The sequence below is a fragment of the Balaenoptera physalus genome (assembly GCF_965194825.1).
Source record: "Balaenoptera physalus genome assembly, chromosome: 2".
NCBI classification, from domain to species: Eukaryota; Metazoa; Chordata; class Mammalia; order Artiodactyla; family Balaenopteridae; genus Balaenoptera; species Balaenoptera physalus.
Window position 1 is genome coordinate 59,743,450 of NC_138883.1, and position 25,364 is coordinate 59,768,813.

At 37.4% G+C, this 25,364-nt stretch overlaps 1 long non-coding RNA gene across 4 annotated transcripts in view; it reads right to left on the minus strand.

The window, feature by feature from the left end:
* LOC309656131 overlaps positions 1–25,364 on the minus strand; it is a 109,098-nt gene that overhangs the window by 48,144 nt on the left and 35,590 nt on the right. For 2 of the 4 annotated variants that reach the window (XR_014261153.1, XR_014261155.1), the window contains exons 3-5: positions 10,932–10,976; positions 8,586–8,636; positions 1,249–6,534 (exon numbers count right to left, since the gene is read on the minus strand). This is a non-coding gene — a long non-coding RNA (uncharacterized lncRNA). Of the gene's footprint in view, positions 1–1,248; positions 6,535–8,585; positions 8,637–10,931; positions 10,977–25,364 lie in introns of those variants that run through there. The other 2 variants (XR_014261152.1, XR_014261154.1) reach the window with 2 other exon arrangements.

A 25,364-nucleotide genomic window follows, 5' to 3' on the forward strand; every position in this document is an offset into this window, starting at 1 on the left:
TGGATACCAAGGGGGAAAGGGGTGGTGAGAGGAATTGGGAGCCTGGGATTGACACATAGTTAATTGTTAAAGTGATGGTAGAAAAGTCAGTTGCATTATCCTTATAGTAATCATTTTTCAGGTCTTACAACACAACTACATCCTGACTAGATGTTCACAATCTCTGAAAAGAAGCTGCCCTCTTCAGTATCTACCTTTCTTCAAAAGAACCTTACGTAAAAGACCTGACAGGCTAAGTGAAGAGAAGAAAAATACAGCTATTCAAATTACAGCCAAGTAATCTACTTTCATGTAATTGAGGCAAGAGGACTTTCCTATTGAAGTATCAAGATAATTACCAATTCTCAGCTTTAATTGTCCCAGGGAAAAACTAGTCTGAAAAAAAAAAAAAACCCAGCTCTAAGAAATTCAGAAACTAGTTTCCTGAACATTTTGTAACTTGAAGAAAAGGACTTTGCAATCCGAGTAGCACTTTCTGCAAACCCTAAAACAGAGAAGTACAAGAAAGTTAGGAGGAACAGTACAATGGCAAATAATTAGGGCAATCTGCCCTCTGCATGGTTTCTGGTCAGAGAGCAATCAGGAATAAAACAGAATGTGTCTCATACTTTATTTAATTGGAGATAGAAAATATCATAGACAAGATTTATTATGTAGGCACAAGTTAAGAGAAATCATATTTTAATAATATTGTGGACACTGAATCTGAAATTAATCAGACAAGTTGGAGAAAACTTTGCAGGCAAGCAAAAACACTTGAAATCTTCCATCTCCCTTCACTACTTGGGATATTTTAAAACAGAAAGGTCTAAATTCCCAGATTTAGAGATACTTTTTTGTTCTAGCTTAGTGAACGGGAACATCGCTTTTTTTCAGTCTAGCTTGATATTTAATGGCATCCCTGCTTTTCCCCCATATCCCTTTTCAGTTTAGCCCGGTGTAGCCCTGAAACGGATACAGATTCCCCTCAGATTATAAATGCTAGTCAGCCTGTAATCCTCAGCACTCTTTTTTCTCACTGCCTGGCATCCAGGTATCCTTCCCAACAATTACTCCATTTGACTCTTTCTCTTTCATAGGGTACAGTCTTGGTGCAACTGCAATCCAGGTGTCCTGCCCTCAACCCTTGATGAAAGGGTTACCTTTCTCCCTGGATGATTTCACCCATTCCTGTGGCTTCCTACTCTCCCTGGATGATTTCACCCATTCCTGTGGCTTCAACTATCTTCTATATGTTATTGGTTGATGAAAGTCAAAGAGGTCCCTGAACAGTCCCTCTGAGAGTTCAGATTCTACCTCCCAGGGCCTGGAGGTAGGACCTATCAGATTCCCTATCCTAGGATTTAAGTCTACCATATATTTTTAAAATACTTTAGTGATAGCACAATGTTTCTGAACCTGATTTCCTATGCTTTCCATCAATTCCAGAGACTCCCTGAGATCCTCCCACCAAAAAAAACCTTTTCCTTAAGTTGACTAAGTTGGTTTCTTCTACCTGTAACTCAAAAACAGTGACACTGTCATATCATTGTAAATACTGTTTACGATTTTTCAACTTTGAGAATCAACCTAAATCAAACCCAGAGAACACAATTTTGGTTATAGAGAAGACTTTTCATGGTCGTGACTTGGAATATATAGCAGGTGGTGTTGCAGGACATTATTACCACACTTCCAAAGATCTCTGTAAAATGTGGTTTCTTTAAGCAGCAAAGAATTCAAGCAGATTGAAGAGGATCAGAAAATCTAATTATGCTGGGGGTTCCCAATTAGATGGAGCTGTTGCTTATCTTCAGTGTTAAATTACACTCCACTAAGTCTCTCATCATCAGATAAACTTAAATTATCCTTTAGCCTCCAAGGCAGAGCTTCTAGACTTAATTTCCCTTAGCCTTTTCCTGGCAGCTTTTACTTATCTTCCCTGTGCATCTCAGGGGATGGTTTCATAGGCAGGGCAGAGCATGCCTGAAAGGTCCAGCTGAGTTTTATCAATTCGCAAGTGCATACACCCTATTTCAATTAACTCACATTGCTTATGGACTTTTATCTAATAATAATTCACCCTGAGCAGGTCCTGTGTTTTTATTACACAATATTTTTATCATTGTGCAGCTTCCCCAGACTGAAGCCAGGTTTCTCCTCCCACCAGCAGGCCTCACTATGTCTCACTCCAGGTGAAAAGTATAAATTAACAGAAAAAAAGGGCAGAATTGTTAATATCCTTCTTTCACATTAATAGGAATAAAGATACTAACTAAAGTTTAAAAGAACAAGAAATAGGAGCAAAAGGAATTAAACAAACAAAATTAAGCACTTGAAAAACTAAAATTAATGTAATATTTAAATAATGAAGTAGAGATAAAGTAAATAAATTATATCTTTATCTTATTTGCAGTTAAAAGTTGGATTGGTTTTCTAATTCTGCATAACAAATTATTATAAGTTTATCCGCTTAAAACAAAACAAATTTATCATCTCACCGTTTTCTGTGGGTCAATGTCCAGGTTAGCTGGAACCTCTGCTCAGGATCTCACCAAGCTGAAATCAAGGTGTCAGCCAAGGCTGCAGTCACATCTGAGGCTTGTAGTTCTCTTCCAAGCTCTTTAATTGTTGGCAGAATTCATCACCTTGTAGTTGTATGACTGAAGTCCCTGATTTTGTGCTGCTGTCAGCAAGGGATCACTCTCCAGAACTGGAAGCCACCCTCAGGTCCTAGCCATATGGCTCTCTTTTCTCAAAATATGGCAGCTTTCTCTTCAAGGCTGTAGGAGTACCTTTTTTGGAAAGGCCCAACCCCCCTATTAAGGGCTCATCTGAATAGGTCAGGCCACCCAAGATAATCTCCATTGCATTAACTAAAAGTCAATTGATTAATAACCTAATTATTTGAGTTATGGCCCATAATATTCACAGGTCTCACCAACCCTCAGAAAGAGAAGATTACATAGGGCATGCACACCACAAGGAGGGAATGAATCTTAGTGGTCATCTTTAGACTTCCGAATAGCACACAGTCATGATCTAAAGTAGGTAAATCAAAAATCAGAGGAACAGGCATACTATTCGAACTTAAATTTAGACTTTTAACAACCAAAATATAGAATTAAACATATACTGGTTCTGAGGAATGGACCTGGGCAGGGAGAGAGAATGTTACTTTTCATCATATGTTTTTATGTACTATTTCAGTGTTATTTTATATTACACAAGAAATTATGTTACAGTAGAAAAATTAGAAACCACAGACAGGGGTGGTGGAAAACTCTCACCTTCACAGGCTCACTTTTTCTTCCCTTAAGTGTTCAAGTTACCTTGAGTTGATTCTTTGGACTTATTCTCTTCTTTCTCTACCTACTCTCCCTGGATGATTTCACCCATTCCTGTGGCTTCAACTATCTTCTATATGTTGTTGGTTCTCGAATATATATTTACAGCCCTGACCTCTCTTTTGAGTTCCACACACATGTCTTTAATTCTTCCTACATGTCTCCAACTACTTAACTAACCAACATCTCAAACCTAGTAAGTCCAAATTTTAATTTATTATTTGCTACCACCATACCTTCTCCTTTTGTTTCCTATATCAGTTGATAACATAACTATTCACTCAGTCTCTCAAACTATAAATTTTGGAGTCATCTGTCACACCTGCCTATCATTCATGGTCACCAAGTCCTCTTGGGTATAATCAGACTAGTTCCACATCCAACACTATCTCACCATCACCACTGCCACACCATGCCCAAGCCTCATTTCTTTTAACTGATTTCTATCTACCAACCTTCCACCTACTAATCTATCTTCCAGACCCCTAAGGGTCATCTTCCTAAAAAACAAATGTGATTACACCACTCCCTGGTTAAAAACTCTCCTTCTCCCCAGTTTCCTTAGGGATAAGCCCAACCCAAATCTCATCCTCATCTCCATTTGCTTCTCATCCCTCCTGTTACTCCTTCTCAGCTCTCTGCCATGCAAACACAGTCTATCTTCCAGCCATACTGAATTTCTCACCGTTTGATAAATATGCCGTGTTCCTTTATAATTACTGAATTTTACACACACAGTCCTCTCTTCCTAAAATGTTGTAGCCTCATACCCATGCACTCTTGTCTCCTCCCTGGTCCTACTCCCTCTCATCTTCTTGCACACTGCTCCTTCCTACAGCAAACCTCTCACCATGTTATGAATATACCTGCCCTGTGACAATCCTGTGTCTTTTCACACAATTTTCTCTATATATAGAATGCATTCATCAAACTCCTATTCACTTTTAAAGATCCAATTCAAATGTTGCTTTCTCTAGCAGAGGCTTCCTCATCTCCTCACAAAGAGTTCATTCCTTTTCCTCACAACATATAGTTCTTCTGCATTTTTCATTACCATCTCACTTATTATCTTCCCCACTCAAGGACATTTTCAGGAGGGAATCTCTATTATTTGTATCTATATCATTAGTACCAAACACAATTCCTGGTGCATACTACATGCTCAATAAATGTTTTATAAAACAAAATTAACTTGCACATATATGGCCACTTGACTTATGAAAAACACAAAATTATAACGCATATCTCTACGGAAAAGTGAATTTTGTCCTTACCTCACACCATATGCAAACATTTATTCCAGATAAATTATAAAGATAAATGTGATTTTAAAATAAAGCTTCTAGGGACTTCCCTGGTGGTCCAGTGGATGGGACTTTGCCTTCCAATGCAGGGGGTGTGGGTTTGATTCTTGGTTGGGGAGATAAGCTTCCACATGCCTCATGGTCAAAAAACCAAAACATAAAAAAAACAGAAGCAATATTGTAACAAACTCAATAAAGACTTTAAAAATGGTCCACATCAAAAAAAAAAATAAAGCTTCTAGAAGATAAATTTGGAAAACATCTTTATGACTTATGACCTCAGAGCAGGCAAAGATATCTTAAGCAGGACACAAACGTGCTAATCATAAAAGAAAAGATTGATAAGTTACACTACATTGAAATAAAGAACTTCTGGCCATCAAAAGACACAACTAAAAAAACAAAAAGGCAAGTCACAGAATGGAAAAGATATTGGCAATGCATCCATTCAACAAAGAACTTGCTCCAACTACAAATAAATTTTTCTAAAAATAAAAAACAGACAACCCAATGGAAAAAATATGGACAAATGACTCACAAAAGAATATATCTAAATAACCTATATGGATATAAAGATGTATTCAATTTCATTAGTCATCAGAGAAATGCAAATCAAACCGACAAATGAGATATCAAAACATACTCATCAGATTGGCTAAAATTAAAAAGACTGACAGTATCAAATGCTGATGAGATTGTGGAACAACTGGAATGCTCATGCACTACTGGTGACAGTTTAAAATGGTACAAACTCTATATAACTATTTGACAGTCTCTACTAAAATCATATACACTACACCCCTTGACCCAGCATTTCCACTTCTCGGTATATACCCACAGATATCCTTACATATGTATACCAAAGAGAATTAACAAGAATGTTCACAGAAGCACTATTTGTAATAGCCCCAAATGGAAACAACATAAATGTCATTCATCAATAAAATAGATAAATTGTGGTATATTTATCAAACAGAAATTACACACTAACAAAAATGAAAGAACTACCGCTACATGCAAAAACACTGGTAAAGTCACAAAATGTTGAACAAAAGAAGCTAGACAAAAAGAGTACATACTACATGATTCTACTTACATAAGCTTCAAGAAGCAGGTAAAACTTCCCTGTGGCAACAGAAGTCAGAGTTGGGTGTAATGGTTGGGAGGGGGCACAAGGCAGACCTCTTAGACCTCTAGTAATATTATATTCCTATCTGGGTACTGTTTACATGGGTTTGCTGATTCTGTGAAAATTCATCAAGTTGCACATTTATGATTTTTGCAGTCTCCTCTATGCATGTTATACTTCAATAAAAAGTTTACTTAAAAAATTAACTTGCACTGCTCTTACATTCTGCAGGATTAATGACTGCTGGTTGGACTGTAATTTCCATAATCAATAAGGAAGTGAATAGCATATTACCATGTTATTATTTCCTAGAGTCAGTTTCTGAACTGAGATCATTATCCCAGCATGTTAAATCATTTGAAAGCATTATAAAAGCCTATTACAATTGAATATCCACTTAACCTGTAAATTTTTCTTTTTATTATTATTACTATTTACTTATTCATTTATGGCTGCGTTGGGTCTTCATTGCTGCGCACGGGCTTTCTCTAGGTGTGGTGAGCAGGGGCTACTCTTCGTTGCAGTGTGTGGGCTCCTCATTGCAGTGGCTTCTCTTGTTGTGGAGCACAGGCTCTAGGTGTGCTGGTTTCAGTAGTTGTGGCACACGGGCTCAGCAGTTGTAGCTCACGGGCTGTAGAGCGCAGGCTCAGTAGCTGTGGTGCATAGGCTTAGTTACTCCACAGCATGTGGGATTTTCCTGGACCAGGGCTGGAACCTGTGTTCCCTGCACTGGCAGGAGGATTCTTAACCACTGCGTCACCAGGGAAGTCCCAACCTGTTAATTTTTCAAAGAACAAAAGTTTGAAGAGCATAATTTCACAATGTGTTTACAGTTAATTGGCTAATAACATTTAAGCACAGCGTCAAAGGGTTAAACTAAGTCATTCTGCCCATTTCTAAGAGGTTCCACTAGGAAGATTTCAAATGAAAACTCTGTTATTGTCAAAAAATCAGGCTACTCCTTATCTTCCTTTAGAAAGCTGTGTTAGGTTATTATGGTAGGCTGACAATGGTTCCCCAAATATATCAGGTTGTAAATCCAGGAACTTGTAAATGTTACCTTATAAGCAAAAAGGTCTTCACAGATGTGATAAAGTTAAGGGTCTTGAGATGGAGAGATCATCCTCAATTAACCAGGTGGGCCTTAAATGTAATTATATGTATACTTATAAGAAGGAGATTTAACTACTCGTAGAAGAAAAAGTGATATAAAGACAGAGCAGACAGAGATTTAAAGATGCTGGTTTTTAAAGATTGGAGTGACGTGGCCAGAAGCCAAGGAATGCTGGCAACCACCAAAAGCTAGAGAGGCAAGGAATGCATTCTCCCCTAGAGCCTCCAGAGGGAATGTCACCCTGCCAACACCTTGATTTCAGCATAGTGATAAAGATTCTGTACTTCTGGCCTTCAGAACTGTAAGAGAGTAAATTTCTGATGTTTCAAGCCACCAAGCTTGTGGTAATTTGTTACAGCAGTTACAGGAAAACAATACAGGTGCTAAATATCAACACTGAAAATTGTATAATATCTCTAAAAATAATACCCTTTTTTCAAACTTGTAAGTTTATTTTCCCAATTGATATTATGGATTGTGGCATTTTATAGAACACAGAAGTATTCACAGAAAGTAGAAAGATAAAACAAATACTAGAACATAATTTATACGGTTCATCACGGGGACCTTAAAAAATACAAGTTTGTGATTTTCTACTCTCAAGTTATCTTTTGTCTGCTAAGGGCTGGACTTTAATAGTCACTAGTTCTTAAAACTTCAAGTGGTGTTAAAAATGGAACGTAAGCCTTCTAACTCAAAAACTCAAAGAGTATAAAAAGCATTTATTTAATTCATTAAGGATTATTTAAAATGCAAATATTTAGGGATATATTGAGATTTCAGAGGGTACTCAAATAAAACCTAAGTGCCTTATGGTAATTCATTAATCCACTTATCCTCAGTGAATGCTTGAGCTAATTTTAGCATACTGTATTCTCAATGAATATGTCCCAATTCACCCAAAAGAGTAATAGTTTATCCAATGCATTCTTATCAGGTACAAATACACAGAGCAATGTGCTAGTTGCTGATGTTGGGAGGTAGAGGAGTGAGCCACAGAAAGCAAAAACTTTTCAGTGCTGATTTCTGCTGTATAGGACCTGCAGCAATAAGATACAGACCTACAGAAAGATAAAATGAACACAGATAGCTATATTACAAGATTGTTTCTCTAAGTGTTATACAAGAATTATAGGTAAAAGGCTAGAGTTCAGAAAAAGGAGAAATTTCCATAGAACTAGGGTGGGAAGAGGGCGAAGGCAATGAACATAGTCCATGGAGAAGGTGGGCCTTGAATTATCTAATGTGCCAATTACCTAATTATCTAATGAACAGTCCAGGTGATAAAGTATCATGTGTCCAAGTTACTGTACAGAGATGACTTTGGCTGGGGTTTACAACTGATTGGAAACAACTCAGTAAAAGTCAGGCTAAGGAGGCTGGACTTGTCTATAAGCCATGAAAACCCACAAGAAGTTCTAAAGCAAAGGAGTGATAAGACGGAGAAATTAATCAAGCAAGGTATAACAGGAAATGGGGCTAGGGAGAGAAGATGGGCAAAAGTGAATCAGGTTCTAGCTCTGCTACTTGCACTAATCTCAGGCAAATTACTTGTCTTCCTGGATCTCAGAGTCTATTTCTGTAAATGGAGTTAACTGAAATGACCTCATAAGATTGCTGTGAGGGTCAAAAATAAATAAGGAACATAATAATATTACATAACCTTTAAAACAGGATAAGTAAAAGGTATAAAATACAAAGTATGCACTTACACTCATAATCCAGGCAAGATTTAAGGAAGGCCTGAAGAATCAACTGGGAATCTGAATCAAAAAACAGATACCAGGGCTTCCCTGGTGGCGCAGTGGTTGAGAGTCTGCCTGCCAATGCAGAGGACACGGGTTCGAGCCCTGGTCTGGGAAGATCCCACATGCCGCGGAGCAACTAACCCCATGAGCCACAACTACTGAGCCTGCGCGTCTGGAGCCTGTGCTCCGCAACAAGAGAGGCCACGACAGTGAGAGGCCCGCGCACCGCGATGAAGAGTGGCCCCCGCTTGCCACAACTGGAGAAAGCCCTCGCACAGAAACGAAGACCCAACACGGCCAAAAATAAATAAATAAATAAATAAAAATTAAAAAAAAAAACAAACAAAAAAAAACAGATACCAGAGATATTTCAGTGGTAGACCTGACAGACTCAGCAATTTATATAATGGGGATGGAGATGCAGGGAACAAGGACCAAGAGAGTTTAACCCTAGATGACAACAACAATGAGAACATAAAAAGAAGAGTAGGTTTATGGCCCACTAGATCTCTCCTTGACTCAACAAATAATCATCATGTGCAGGTACCATTCTAAGTTCTGGGACTGCTGCAGAAATAAAGTAGACAAAGAGCTGCCACACAGAGCTTGTATTCTATGGAGGGACACAGGTAATAAAAGATAAATAAACACATGGTATGTCAGTATATTAATCATGTTTTTTATTATCTGTATTTTATGATATTTTGACAACTCCTTTTATGAGACTCCTGCAATCTGGTACACTATCTCCCAGGCCTAAATCATCCCAGGACCAGGTACCAGACAACTAGGAACCACCCTTATATCTCAGAGCCTGCAGAAATTACTCAAACTAAACTTGTTCAGGTACTTACTCTGCCTTTCCCAATCCTTCCCACAAGAACCACAATAAAGGCCCTGGCCCATGCTTTCCCCTCACTCCTTCTGCATCCTGACCTACCCCTGTGCTTCCCCATCTGGCCCTGCATGGCATGGCATGCCTCCTCCTCTTGCAAACTATAACAAACTATCTTTTCAATGGCAATCATCTTTTATCATCTATTAACCAAAAGAATGCCCTATCATGGCAGTTAACTGAGGTTTTACTTCACATAGTCAGATTAATTTTTAGAGTACTAAATGGCTTTTGTCATGTCCTCCAACATACCAGAATGGTATTATACTTGGAAGTAATTCTCTAATATGTTTCACTATATTTTTTTCACTATAGTTATTTTCATAATAATTGAAATGTATATGAAAAATTGAACCTTTTACAATTTACAATAATCTTCTTCCCCAAAGTATCTCTTTTCTCTCATCTATACTGCCTATCTAAAAAGAGGATTCATATAATATTTCATATTTTTCAAGCATATAATATAGTTCAATAAATATTAACATGTTATTAATATTTTATAATCAAAATAAACTTCTACGTGAATTTCCACACTTACACAATTATTTCAAAATGCCATTTAAGACAAACAGTACCATTATTCAAAAACTTCATGTTGGTATAAATATTGGAAACATTGGAAATTTAAAAAATTTTTAAACCTTGAGATTATACACATTAAAGAGGTTTTACATGTTGCTATTTTTGGTTACCTAAACCTAACTAAGATTACTTTTACCAGCATGTTTTGAAGAATCTTACTCATTGCTGCAGATTCCCTAAGGTAAATATAATTATTAATGTCAAAAGATAGGAAATATATAGATACAAAGTATCATAATCCAAATAAACCAAGATAAATGTCTTCAGAAAAGATTTGTGATAATTTTGACTTGAAAGCTTATTTATTATCAATTGTTTAGAACGACTCATAGTTATTTGTTATAGGATGTACTTGAATCCGTAATGAAGAATCCACAATTATTTAAAGCCTCAAGTTGGCAAATCAGTTACCCCATAATGAATGACAAGTGATATCAGTTTTAAATGTGCATCACAAGGATCATGTACCATTTTAGTAGAAATACTGAAAAAAAACCCTGAACAGCATTTTATTACCATGCTAATGCAACACAAGTTTGTGGCAACTATATAGGATCCAGAAAATAATGTCTAAATACCCAAGAAGTACATTTAGAATTTCTATGAACACTAATGTCTTCAAACAATTGTTTACATTACACTAAACCAGCAGTACTCAAACTTTTTGGTCTCAGGATCCCTTTAAACATTATGGAGGGCCCCAAAGAGCTTTTGTTTATGTGGGTTCAGTCAATCGTTTATTACCATATAATAAATTAAAACTGAGAAAATATTTAAATATGTATTTACTTATTTAGTAAAATTTTTTTTTTAAATAATAATAAACTCACCACATATTAATATCAGAGCAACTATACTATCACGTGCTGTAGCCTCTGGAAGAAAAAGGGAGAAATAAACGTCTGAGTATTATTATGGAAACAGTTTTGACCTTGCAGACTCCCTGAAGAAGAGAACTGCTCTGAGAACTGCTACTCTAAATCTTTCATTTATCAGTAGGAAAAGTTGAATTTGTCTACTAGGTCACAAGAAAATGCAGTTTTCAGAAGGGAGAACTAACAGTACCCAAGCCAGTTCTTAGAGTTTTAAGAAACAGCCCAAGCCCAGTGACTAAGATAACGGCTATAACTTCCAGCTTTACACAGAGTTCAAGTTCAGAGCCTGAGCCAACAACAGCATAGCCTGGATACACTCATAGGCAGGAGGAATGTTTGTGAAAGGCAAATGGTCATCAGCAGTTAGTTAACTGTGACAATGCTCTTAGCTTAAAAAATCAACTTAATGATTTCTTTATGACTGTTGAATCCATCAGAGTTAATTACATACCAATATTGCAATTAACTGATAAAAGTGATAAACTGTGCTTCTGTTCACCTTGTGTTGTCTAAAACATCTTCCGTGTGCTAAAATTCCTAAGGACAGATAAATAAGTCCTTGAGCTGGATCTGGCAAAATAGCTAATGAAGTACATTTGTACAATACAGTGCATGTGTGAGTAGCAAATGTTTATATTTATTTGGCATATATAAACATGCATGTATATTCACAAATTTCCTAGTCTCCTTAATTTACCATATTAATTTCCTTTTTTAAGCAAAAACAAAATATCAACATTGTTCTACAACTCAATGAATTCCAAGACAAAATTACAAAGATTTTAATTTTTTGATGTCTATATAGTAGACATTTTGTTTGTCCACTATTAGTACCTTAAATGATCCTGATTGTTACAATCTGGCTTCAAATTGATTAAAAGCCAACAGAATATACAGTGGAAAAAAGACAATCTCTTCAGCAAGTGGTGTTGGGAAAGTCAGACAGCCACATGTAAATCAATGAAGTTAGAACAAACCCTCATACCATACCAAAAATAAACTCAAAATGGCTTAAAGACTGAAATTAAGACATGACACCATAAAACTCCTAGAAGAGAACATAGGCAAAACATTCCCTGACACAAATCGTACCAATGTTTTCTTAGGTCAGTCTCCCAAGGCAATAGAAATAAAAGCAAAAACAAACAAATGGGACCTAATTAAACTTACAAGCTTTTGTACAGCAAAGGAAACCATAAACAAAAGGAAAAGACAACCTATGGACTGGGAGAAAATATTTGCAAATGATGCAACCAACAAGGGCCTAATATCCAAAATATACAAACAGCTCATACAACTCAACCACATAAAAAACCAAACAATCCAATTATAAGCTACCTCCATCTCTTCTCTTCATCGTCAAATTACTCAAAAGGATATCCTTGAGGGGTAGGAAGCAATATCTTAAGAATGAAGAATATGACAAATAACTACTGAGCACAAAGAAATAATCACTGTGATGCCACCAAACAAAATGCCCGTGAGCCACCGAGCTGCACATTGGTCCCTCCTCTTCCTGGGGCTACCTGCTTCTCTGGATGTGAAGGAAGACCAAGGTTCAGAGAAAGCACCCCCAGAAATGATGTGTGCTCAGGGGATGTGATTCAACACACCCAAACTGTATATACCAGTTGACAGCAACCTCAGTTCACTTTCCCTTTACTACCAGGTAGCTAAAGGCCTTAACAAAGATTACAAGCCATATGTTTCCAGGCCTCCAACTCAAAACCAGCTCGAATTCTAAGAGTACAATTGAGAAAGTACCAGGTTAAAGTAGAGTAGGAAGTCAAGTCAAGGGGAGTACACCCATAATTCTCTAGGCAAGCAGTCCTCTATAGATGAATAATAAACAGAAAGACTTGAATACAGGGCCTGTGCAAAACTATTACAAAATGAACTAAATAAATGTGATATGAGCAAGACAAATGAAAAATATGTTCAAAGTACTTATAATTGAAGAAACACAATTTTAAATAAGGATTTTCCACTCAGGTGTCCTTTGCTGGTTTTGAGTATAGAGGAAGGAGACCACAAGCCAAGGAGTATAAGAAGCCTCTAGAAAATGGAAAAGGCAGGGAAATGGATTCTTCCCTGGAGCCTTCAGAAAGTAACACAACCTCAACAGCACCTCTAATTAGGGCCTATTCCCTAATCTATTTTGAGTTAATTCTGTGTATGGTGTAATACAAGGATCCAGTTCATTCTTCTGCATGTTGATATCCAGTACTCCCAACATTTACTGAAGACACTATCCTTTCCCCATTGCATATTCTTGCCTCCTCTGTGAAAAATTAACTGACCTTATATACATGGGTTTATTTCTGTACTCGCTGTTCTGTTCCATTGATCTACATGTCTGTTTTTATACCAATACCATACTGTTTTGATTATTAGAGATTTGTAATATAGTTTGAAGTTAGGAAGTGTGATGCCTCCAGCTTTGTTCTTCTTACTCGAGATTGATTTCACTTTTGGGGGACTTTTATGGTTCAATACAAATTTTAGGATTGTTTGTTCTATTTCTATGAAAAATGCCATTGGAATTTTGATAGAGATGACATTGAATGGACATTTCAACAATATTAATTCTTTTAATCCATGACCATGGAATATCTTTCCATTTATTTGTGTCTTCATTCTATTATCAATGTCTTATAGTTTTCAGTGTACAGATCTCTCACATCCTTGGTTATATTTGTTCCTAAGTATTTTACTGTTTTTGATGCAATTATAAATGAGATTGTTAACTTCTCTGATAGTTCACTGTTAATGTATAGAAAAGCAACTAATTTTTGTACATTGATTTTGTATCCTGAAAATTTACTGAATTTTTATTAGTCCTAACAATTTTATAGTGGAGTCCTTATGGTTTTCTATATATAATATCATGTCATCTGCAAAAAGAGACTTTTATTTGTTCCTTTTTGATTTGGATTATTTTATTTATTTTTCTTGTCTAATTGTTCTGGCTACAACTTACAGTACTATGCTGAATAAAAGTGACAAAAGTGGCATCTTTGCCTTGTTCTTAACGTTAGAGTTAGTTTTTAGCCTTTCACCATTAAGTATGATGTTAGCTGTGGGCTAGGTGTCTTGGAAACCCATCCCTCATGGGGGAGTCAAAAGTTGGGGTGCCAGATGTGCAGTCCAAACTCTGCTCCTCAGAGAGAAGCTGGGAGTTGGAGTTCCCTCTCAATAGCATGACACTGCTGGGGGCAGAGTTTAGGATGAGTGTGTCTCAGCCTTTCCTACCCATTTTGTATTTTCTCATATGCCTGATACACAGGAGTTGCTTAGCTAGTTTCTCGATTTTTTTCAGAGGGAATTTCTTAAAATGCAGCTATACACTTGTTGCATCCATGGGAGGAAGAGTGTTAGGAGCCTCCTATGTTGCCATCTTGATAAACTCTCCAAATGTTAGCTATTTCTAGAAGACACTGAAATGGCTCACTCAGTACATGTTCTAACTCCTTCTTCTAATATGCTGAAGCTAAACAGCTGAAAACTATTTCTCAATCCCTTTGTACCTAGGGTTCTAGGTTTTATTCAAGTTCCTATGATCAGATGTTAATCTTGACTTTGGCATTCACTTTTGTCGGTGTGGCCTGGAACAGCAGTGGCACAGTCTGGGACAGCAGCTGTAACAGCAGCTTCCTAAATTTGCAGACTATTTTCTGCTCGTAGCAGAGGCTCAGGAGCTGATAGTTTTGATGGTATCTTTCTGATACTATAGCATCCTGCTTGGGGTAAAAGCAACAATCCCTTGCCAGCCAGTGTGACTTGGGAACCATTCCTGGAAGCTCAACCTAGAATCTGTGAGCCATTTAATACTCCGTGATGAATCTCTTTTTGCTTAAACCGGTTAGAGTGAGTTTTATTCTCCAAAACTGAACACAGACCAAAATACTACTGTTATTTCTTCTGGAGAAAATTTCCATCTGTGAACAAAAAGATCTGTGACCAAGATAGCAATTGAGAGACAGATTTCACTCTGCATGTTTGACTTTAAGTCAGTGAAGCAGGAACCAACTCAAAAACAAAGTATGGCAATTACAAGATATTGAATATAGTTCCCTGTGCTATAGTAGGTCCTTGCTGTCTATCTACTTTATATATAATAGTGTGTATCTGTTAATCCCAAGCTCCGGATTTATCCCTCCCCGCCCCTTTTCCCTTTGGTAACCAAAAATTTGTTTTCTATGTCTGTGGGTCTGTTTCTGTTCTGTAAGTAAGTTCATTTGTATCATTTTTTTAGATTCCACATATAAGTGATATTCAATATCTTATAATAACCTATAATGGAAAACAATCTGAAAATAGTACATATATTTACATAAATATATATTAAACTGAATCACTTTGCTATACACCAAAAACTAACACAACATTGCTAATCAACTATATTTCGATTAAAAAAAAAAAAAAGAATGGCAAGCAATGGTTTGTAATGGGCCTCAGTGGACATTTGGGTTGTTGGAATTTGGATGCAGCATTTAAAAAGATATCCGAATTTCTTGACTATAACTTAGTTTAATAAAATAACATGCCACTGTTTTGCTATATATTTCTTTCTGTAAGCATGTATCAGGACTCTTCCATACAAACACCTTCAAGAAGCAGTAACTACTCATCTGCATGAACCTACAGGCCCTGGGACGGTCAAGCACTGGATCTGAACTCCAACAGGAAGCATAAAAGAACTCAGAATCTAGGTCTCCTGGAACCTCAGTGCTGTTCTGTCTGAATTTAGCTCTCATCCTTTCTTTACCTCTGGGCCCTTGAGAAGCTCTATAACTTTACCCTATACCTTTAACCCTACTTCAAGTACTGACTGATGAACAGCTGAGAAGGATGTGTGACACTCTCCATGGCTTTGACTTCTATAGTCCCATGATTATTTTTTAGGTACACAAACAATAGCCGTAAAATAGACCTAGTAAATTTTTGTAGCAGATAGTATGGCAACAAGAAATATTTATTGAGTGCCAAAGGTATAAAGCATTCCAGGTAGTTGAGATCCAGATCAAAAAGTAGACCTAGTTCCTGCTCTTAACTCACAGGCACTGACCATTTTGCTTCTGAGTGTTGCTGCTTACTTGTAAAGTCACCGAGCTCAAACTGAAACAACAGCAAAAAGCACAGATGCAGACCTTAATCTGTGTTTCTGTACTTATAAAATAAAACTCACTTAAAATCCCTTATACTATAATAAGTAATTTCTCACCAATAGTGTACTCAGACCTGGAAATGTCTAGAATTTAACCATTTTACACTCCCTGTGTGTGGAAAAACTAACAAACAAATAAATCCTCTATCTACATTTTCTGTATCTTGATAGGGGTTTAGATAACCCAGGCTTTTGCATTGCTCAAAACTTATCTAATGGTACGCTTAAGATTTGAATATCACTGTTACATAAATTTTACCTCAAAAAAAAAAAAAAAAAAAGGAACTGAAAATAAATATTAAACTCTAGTTAATTATATGCATGCTAAAATGACTAGGAGTGAAATGTACTTATGCCTGCAACTTAGTTTGAAATGCATCAAAAAATTAGATGGACAGAGGCAAATATAACAAAATGTTAACAATCATAGACTCTAGGTAATAGATTCAATAATTTTTCCAAATATTCTTTATACTGAACATTTCCATAATAAAAGTTTAGGGGAAAAAATGGTCCCCTATAGCAGAGCAATCACAATTTCCTAATTGGCCCTAATTCTGGGACCACATTGAGTTGCACAGATAAAGAACCCTATGGAAAGAAAAAATCAATAGCAAATATGATAGATCATGGAAGAAACTGGGGTTTATTTTCTAGGCACATGGAAGATGGAGAGAGGTGAAGAGGACCCTAACAAGCTCACTTAACATCACCCTGCTAAAGAAAAACCTGCAAACACGAGGTGAAAACCATGATCACAGGTGGTGGGGTTTTTTTTAATATCTGCAGGGCATATTTTTTAAAGTATTTTTATTACACTGAAAACAGAAAAATTGTTCTGCTTTCTGTTTCAAGGTAATAAACTGCTACTACTGCCTTCAAGGAAGGGGGGATCACACAGAGTGAAGGGCCCTCTACCGTAGAGCACCTTAGTAGGTTTGGGGGTGGGAGACCAGGAGAGAGAAAAAGGGAGAAGGAGAGGAAGAGGCAGGGAGAGGGGACAGGGAAATTGGAAGGAGATGGAGAGAGGGGGAGGGGGAGAGAAGGAGAAGAATTTGAAGTTCCAGGGCCAAGAAGGGAAAAAGAGGAGCCAACAGATAAAGAAGGGCTGAAACAAAAGAATTCTGTGAAATTCCATGATGGTGGGTGGCCAAAGGACATTTTGAGACCTGGGAGGCTGATTCATTTGTGCTTGTTTGCATTGCTGCTGTGTAAACTCTGCTGTTACCCTTTCCCCAGATCTTCACTAAAGTCTCTTAAATTCATGAATATTTTATGCAAATTGGCTTTTAGTGGACATCAGGCAGGGAGCTCAGTTTTGTTTCTGGATCAATGTAATGCAGAAGTCTTGAAAAGGGCTGCAGACTCCCACAGGCCTTTGAATGACAGGTGTCCAAGTCCACTTTATGGAGATCTCTGGGGCTCAGAATGAATGGGAAGGGGGGACTGGGGAGTTCAGACATTGACTTATTCAAGGAAAAGCTGGCCTGACAAGAAAAAAATTGTCAAACTCACTTTTTCTCATCCATTTTTAACCCAGAACACCCTCATTACCAGATTTGGAAATTCTGGAAAGTCATTTTCAGCTTCTGGCGATCATTCTTTTTTCATGGGATAATATTGCCACCTGCTGGTATTTGAAAAAAAATACCTTTATAATATTAAGTTTTAAACTTGAAATTGTTTGGAAACCTTAGAGACTCATTGGCAAATTTTTCCTTTGTGCCAGAATACAAACTTGTATAGATGAAGTTCTTTGGCCTCAAATACTTCATGTTATCTAATGTCAAACTTAACAAAAACACTTTCTTATCTTTCAGGATTCAGGCACCATTTCATCAGTAAAACCTTTCTTGACAGCAGGTTCCCATACTTCTGAGGCAGAAATTGACCACTCCCTCCCTTGGGCCCTAGTCCATCCTGTATATATTTCTTTCTTAGCACATACAATATACTACAGTACTTGGTTTATTACAATACCTGTCTCCTATAACCAGACCATAAACTCCTTAAAATTCAGGGACTGTATCTTTTGTGCATTTATATTCCCAGCTCCTGGAACAGAACCTACATATTGTAGCAGGTATACGGCAAATGAATAAATGAATGACAGTCAAAAAGCATAGGCAAAGCAAATATCACTACATATAAACTTATTAATTCAAAATAATTTTAAATAAATATTTTGGCTCCAGATATACACATTATATACTTCCTTATGTATGTGCTATCTTTTACCTCATGCAAAAAACCCACATTTTACAAAATTCATATATATGAAATCAGTAGAATAAAGAATAAATATGAAGTTACCTCAGCAGGTAATTTTCCCATCAGCATATAATCCATAAATTCTTCACTTTCACAGGGTAATCTAAAACAAGATACTGATGGACTCTCTTATCAATTAAGAGGACCAACTGAGAGGAAACATTCAGAGTAAATACATTTTATTTATTTGATAATGAGTCAGCATTGTTGAGGTACAAAGGAATCTGAAAGTTGCATTATTTGAATTATCCATATTAGTTACATAACCCAGGATCACAAACATGAGTTTGAGATCTATTGAGATCCTCATATGAATTCTGTGGAACTCCCGGGCACCCAAGTCTCCTATGTGAGTCTGAACAAGAACTAAAGAGCTCTCTCCTTCAGAACTCTTTGGAAAGGCACTTCCAGGGAGCATGGCTGCTTACTCAAAGAATGTGCAAAAGAAGTGTGGTGGGTAGAGGACCAATTTTCACAGGGTTCTGTACACATGCACTCTTAGCAGATAATCTGGACACCTATTTCACTAAGCAAAATCTGATGGAAATTCCTTCATGTTCTTCCCATTTGCCTCAGATCTTCTATTTTCCACTCATCCCTCTTTCCTTCTTGCCTTCCATTCTAAGGTTGATCTCATCCTTTCCCAGTTAAGTTTTGCAACCTTAATTTATAAACCATCTCTTTCTTCCGTCTTCCTCCTCTTTCCCTCCACTAGTTCCTCCCTACATATCAAAACACCATTTTGATGTGTTTTGGGCCTCTTTAACTTCACTGAAAAGATTACAAAGTCTCTTAACTGGTTTTCCTGGGAACAGTGCATGAGGATAGGCCTGTGCGAGTGGACATAAAATACGAGAATCTTTGTATCACATATTAATACCCATCAGAAGACACTCCACCACGGAAGAGGCACTAAATAACCAAGTATACAGAATACTAACCAGCTGACATCATCCAGCTTGTCACTGACCCCCTTAGTGCTGGCATAATGGACATGGTAGCCATGGTAACATGGACGGAGACTATGCATGGGCCCAATAGTATGGGCTCCCTCTCACCAAGGTTGATCTAGCTAACTGCTACAACAGATCATCCAATCTGCCAGTAACAGAGACCAAAGCGGAACCCCCAATATGGCACATTACCTCCAAGAGATCATCAGACAGTGTAAACTGATTACATTGGACCCTTTCCACTCTGGAAGGGGCAGTGATTCACCTTGACCAGAATCAGCACATATTACAGGTATGGATTTGCCTTTCCTGACCACAAGGTAGTAACCAGCACCTACCAATGTTTCTGGTTCACTTTATATCCTGCTTAACTTTGCTACAGACCAAGGGATCTTCTTTATAGAGAAGGAGATGTGAGCACAGACCATTGGGTCCACTGGTCGTATCACATATCGCAACATTCAGAAGCTGCCAGTCTGAGAGAGCAATGGAAGAGCATTCTGAATGCATGGTTGAGGAGATGATACCATGTGAAGATAGGACACCCTCCTCCAGGATGCAGTTATACCCTAAATCAATAACCATTATGGTATGGCATCTGTAATAAGTAACATACATGCAAGCAAGAAACAAAGGGGAGGAAGCAGGAATGGCCTCATCATTCCCAGTGACCCACTTTGAAATTTATATTCCCCTTCCCTGCCATGCTAGGGTCTATGAACCTAGAGGTCTTGTTCTTACCAAGGGACATAGCCCATTAAACTTTAAGTTACAACTGCTACCTGGTCACTTCAAGTACCTTGGGCCAAGAAACCAGAGGGCAAGGAAAGGAGTCACCAATCTGGAAGAAGTAATTGACCTTGGTCATCAGAAAGAGGTAGGACTTCTGTCACACAAATGCAGGAAAGAGTACTTTTTATCACCCAGATGACAAACATGTTAGTCATATGAAGGATATATATGAAAGGTATCTATCTCTTCATACTCCTTTGCCCAATTTTGACAACAAATGGACAAATACAACAGCCATAGCTGGACCATCTCAGGTCCAGAGCTCACAATGCAGAAGATGAACTGCATCACAGGTGAACTTTCCCCTCTTCCAATCCTGCTTTGTTCACTCCCTTACAGGTGTTTTTCCAAAAGGTACTCCCCAGTAAATCATCTGTGTGCACTCTCTGCCCTTTTGACAGGTCCCCATTCATCTTGGCACATTTCCTTACTTTCTGTCATGTTAAAACAACGCAGGCTCACCTTCTATTTTTCCTGCCCTACAAGCAGCCATTTCTAAAGAATTAGAAGTGATATACTGCAAGAGAAATTGGTAAATCTAAGTAAAAGTCTTTCAAATTTTTATTTTGAAAATTTTCAAGCTGAAAGGTAGAGAAAAAAGATACTTCTTTAGAACTTACAGTAAGCATTTTCCAACAATTGGAAACAGCTTCAATAACCACTGAAATTGGACCATGTGTATACTGACAGCTTCATTGCTTACCACTATTTCCTCTCTTTTTTATCTTCCCATATCCTACAGTCACTGTGCAAACCCTTTTGTTAGTTAGTATACTTTCTCAAGACTTCTCTAATCTCTGACTCCTCAAACATCTGCAAATACCTCTCTCCCTGACAGATGACTGATAGCTTAGCCTAGTACAGGATTTACGGGGTGTAATTCTCTCACTAGCCCATTGACATTATCCTACCATCTTCTAGTCTCCAAACTTGGATGCAGGAAATTCAATCTCAGTCTGATTTTTTTTCCTTCACAAGTTAACTGTTTTTTCTATCTGGAACCCAGCAAGATTTTACTGTTTTCCCTGGATTTTGAAAATTTTATAGGGATATGCCTATTATCAGTTGTTTTCATCAATGCTAACTGAAACTTGGGTCAGGGTGAGGGAATGGGGTATCCTTCAAGATGCAGACTTAGGTCTTTCTTCTAATATGAGTTCTTGTTATTTTCTCTCTCCGTTTTTTTTTAACCTTGTAGAACTCCTCCTTATACATCTCCTGGATCTGTTAAGTCTCTGTCGTCTTTCGTTATTCCATTTTATTTTTAATTTAGGTTTGGGGGGTTATTTTTGGCAAAATCACACATGTACATCATTTAAAACTTTATAAGACTTGTTATGAAAAACATTAGGCCCTACATATTTCAAATTTCTCACCCTGGGAGGCAACTGTTTCAACTCTTTCTGTTGGTTTTTGGTATTTACTCCCAATCTCTAAATAACATTCTTACAGTCTTACGTTCTTACTGACTTTCAGTTATAGGCATTACTATCTACTGATAATATCTATTACAAAAGATGAGAATTTAGCTCTCTTTCACATATAACCACCATTCTCACCACACACAAACACACACACATGCATGCACGTGCAAACACACACAGACACTTGGGTTCCCTTGTTCTTCCAAAATCTTATAAAGTTATGATAGATCAATATCCATTTTTTTCCTAGTCTCTTTCCTCCATACTGCCCCGCTAGCCAGCCCTTCTAAAGGCCTGTGGTATCAATACCACAGGATCATACTACAGGATCCATATCTATTGCTTAGATTAATATCCAATGTTTATGTTGACCTTATAAATACTATGATAGCTGAATCATGTTTACTATGATTATTTTCCCTAATTAAGAATTATCTTTTTTTCCATTTTTTACTTTTCTATGCTTTTAACATTAATTTTTCCCCCCATATTCTCCAGAGCTTGTATAAATCTCTTCTCAATAGACTCAGACCCATTAGGTATTTTATTAATTTCATCTTCTTGAAGAAGTCTCTCCTTGAGCCTTCTGACCTGTTCGAATCTATATTGATTCATTTTAGGCCTGCTGTACAGCTGTCATTTTGTGTGTCTCTTCACCAACACTCAGTAAATTCCTTTGCCTCTCTTTTGTGTTGGATCCTGCTCCCTCAATTTTCTTTATACCTTCCTTGATTTACACCATTATTTTGATGATGCACAGGCTCCAATAATGTCCATAGAAATGGTGTGTGGAAAATGAATCTTTAACCAAATGTCTTTGTTATAATTTATCTCTCTGTATTTGTTCTTAGTTTTTAGATATTTCTTCCTCTTTAGTTTTCCAATCCACTAATTCAGGCAGATCTCCAGAGTTACTCTCTTTAAATTCATCTTCTAAAGTTTTATTTCAGTGATTTTTTTTCTATGTTTATACATATGATGGTTAATTTTATGTGTAAACTTGATTGGCCATGGGGTACTCACATTAAACATTATTTCTGTGGTGTCTATGAGAGTATTTCTGGATGAGATTAGCATTTGAATTGGTGGACTCACTCGATTGCCTTCCCCAGCGTGGATGGGCATCATCCAATCTGTTGAGGGCCTAAATAGAACAAAAGGTGGAGGAAGGAGGAATTTGCTCCTTTTTTCCAGCTTCACTGTTTGAGCTGAGACATCTCATCTCATCTTCTGCCCTTGAAGTGGAATTTACATCACTGGCTCCTCTGGTTCTCAGGCCTTCAAACTCACACTGGATTATACCACTGGCCTTCTTAGGTCTCCAGCTTGCAGATGGCAGATTGTGGGACTTCTCAGCCTCCAGAGGTTCTGTTTCTCTGGAGAACCTTGACTGCTACAGATTTGGGTACTGAGAGTGGGATGCTGCCATAACAAATAACTTAAAAAAGTTGAAGTGACTTTGCAACTGGTTTATTGATAGCAGCTGGAAGCGTTTAGAGGTACATGCTAGAAATATGAGCATTAAGGGTAATTATGGTGAGGGTTCAGAAAGAAAAGAGGAGAACTGGAGAGAAAACCTCAATCTTCTTAGAGAATATTTAAGTAATCCTGAGCAGGATGTTGGTAGAAATATGGACCATAAAGGCTGTTACGATGAGGTCTCAGATGGAAATGAGGAACATGTTATTGGAAACTGGAGAAAAGGTGATCCTTATTATAAAGTGGCAAAGAACTTGACTGAATTGAGTTCATGTTCTGGTGTTCTGTGGAAGGTAGAACTTGCAAGCAATGAAATTGGATATTTAGCTTAGGAGACCTCTATGCAAAGTATTGAAGGAGTGGCCTGGTTCCTCTGGACTGCTTATGGTAAAATGTGAGAAGAGAGAAATGATTTGAAGATGGAACTGTTAAGCAAAAAAGAACTAGAACTTAAAGATTTGGAAAATTCTCAGCCTATCTATATTGCAAAATAAGAAAGCATTCCTGGAAAAGAATACTAAAGTGCAGTAAAGTGACTGTTTGATAAAGAGATTAATATGGATATAAACCACAGCCCTAAACAACCATCTCAACAGAAGCCAGATGTTATTCTTCAAGACAAGAAAAGAATACCACTCCCCTTTTCCCCCTACTTCCAAGGCACTTCAGATATTATCAGGGCTGCCACTGCCATCACAGGTCCAGGGTAGGGGTAGGCAGAATGGTTTCAAAGGGTGAGGCCACCTCTCTGGTTCAGATAGGCCAGCATGCCCCTGCCCAGTGCCTTAGTAGCAGGACCCTGACAGAGAGCTGCAGCATGGGCAGGGCCACTACACAGAGCCATGGTGTGGGCAGCATACCACCAAGCCATGATGGTGACATCACCACCCCAGTGGGTCTGGAAGGCAAAGCATCAGGCCAAAGAAGATTATTCTCAAGCCTTAAGGTTTAATAGAATTTGCTGTCTTAGGTTTTGTACTTACTTGGAAACTGTCACTCCTTTCTTTTTTCCTACTTCCCCCTTTTGGAATGGGAATGTCTATCCTTTACCTGTCCCACCACTGTACTTTGGAAGCACATAACTTGTTTGCTTTCACAAGTTCATAGCTGGAGAAGAATTTTGCCCCTGAATAAATCATACCTCAGTCTCACTCATAATCTGATTTAGATGGTATTTACAGAGAATTCGAACTTCAAACTTTAGAGATGATGATGAAAATGAGTTAAAACTTTTGGGGCTGTTGGAATGGATGGATGTATTTTGCATGTGAGAAGAATATGAGTTTTGGAAGGTCAGAGGCAGGCTGTTATAGACTGTATGTTTGTGTCCCTCCAAAATTCGTATGTTGAAATGCTAAACCCCAATGTGATGGTATTAGGAGGTGAGGCCTTTGGGAGTGAGGATGGAGCCCTAATGAATGGGATTAGTGCCCTTATAAAAGATATCCCAGAGAGCTCTCTTGCCCCTTCTGCCATGTGAGGACACAGCAAGAAGACAGCCTTCTGTGAACCAGGAAGCAAGTTCTCATCAGACAGGTGCCTTGCTCTTGGACTTTCCAGCCTCCAAACTACAAGAAATAAGTTTTTGTTGTTTAAGCTACCCACCCAGCCTATGATATTTTTATTAAAGCAGCCTGAACTAAGACAGTATGGAATCTTACTTCACTCAGTGAGACAATTTACATTTTAATTTGCTCACAGATTTATAAAAATTTCCACAAAGCAAACTATAAGAAATATTTAAAAGTAAATATATTATAGGTCACAGTCACTGATAATTCAATAATATAAGAAATAATTTTTAAATGGTTTGAAATACCTTAATGATTTGAAAATTAATTCCTGATCAATGAGAAAAATCACACTCTAGAAATTAATGAAAAGGTAAATACATAAAAATTTATAGAACACAGAAAAAGCCATACTTAGATAAAAATTTATGTCCCTAAATCCTTTCATTATGAAGACAAATGAATAAAAGTCCAGAAACATTATGTTTATCCTAAGTTTGGGGTTTTTTTTTGAAAAAAAGCACAAAATGAACTGAAAGAAAATTTGAGGAGTGAATGGATAAAAATAACAGATATAATCTACCTATAATCTATAACAGATATAGGAAAATAGTAGAAGAATTAATAAATAATTCCAAAAGATGTTGTTTTAAAGACTAACAAGATACAAACATACACACACACACACATACACACAACCCTTTATGATCCTGCTTAAAAATGTAAGACAAAACAAATATTAGCAAGACTAGGAATAGAAGAAATGTATGATTTCCTAGAAAATACAAATA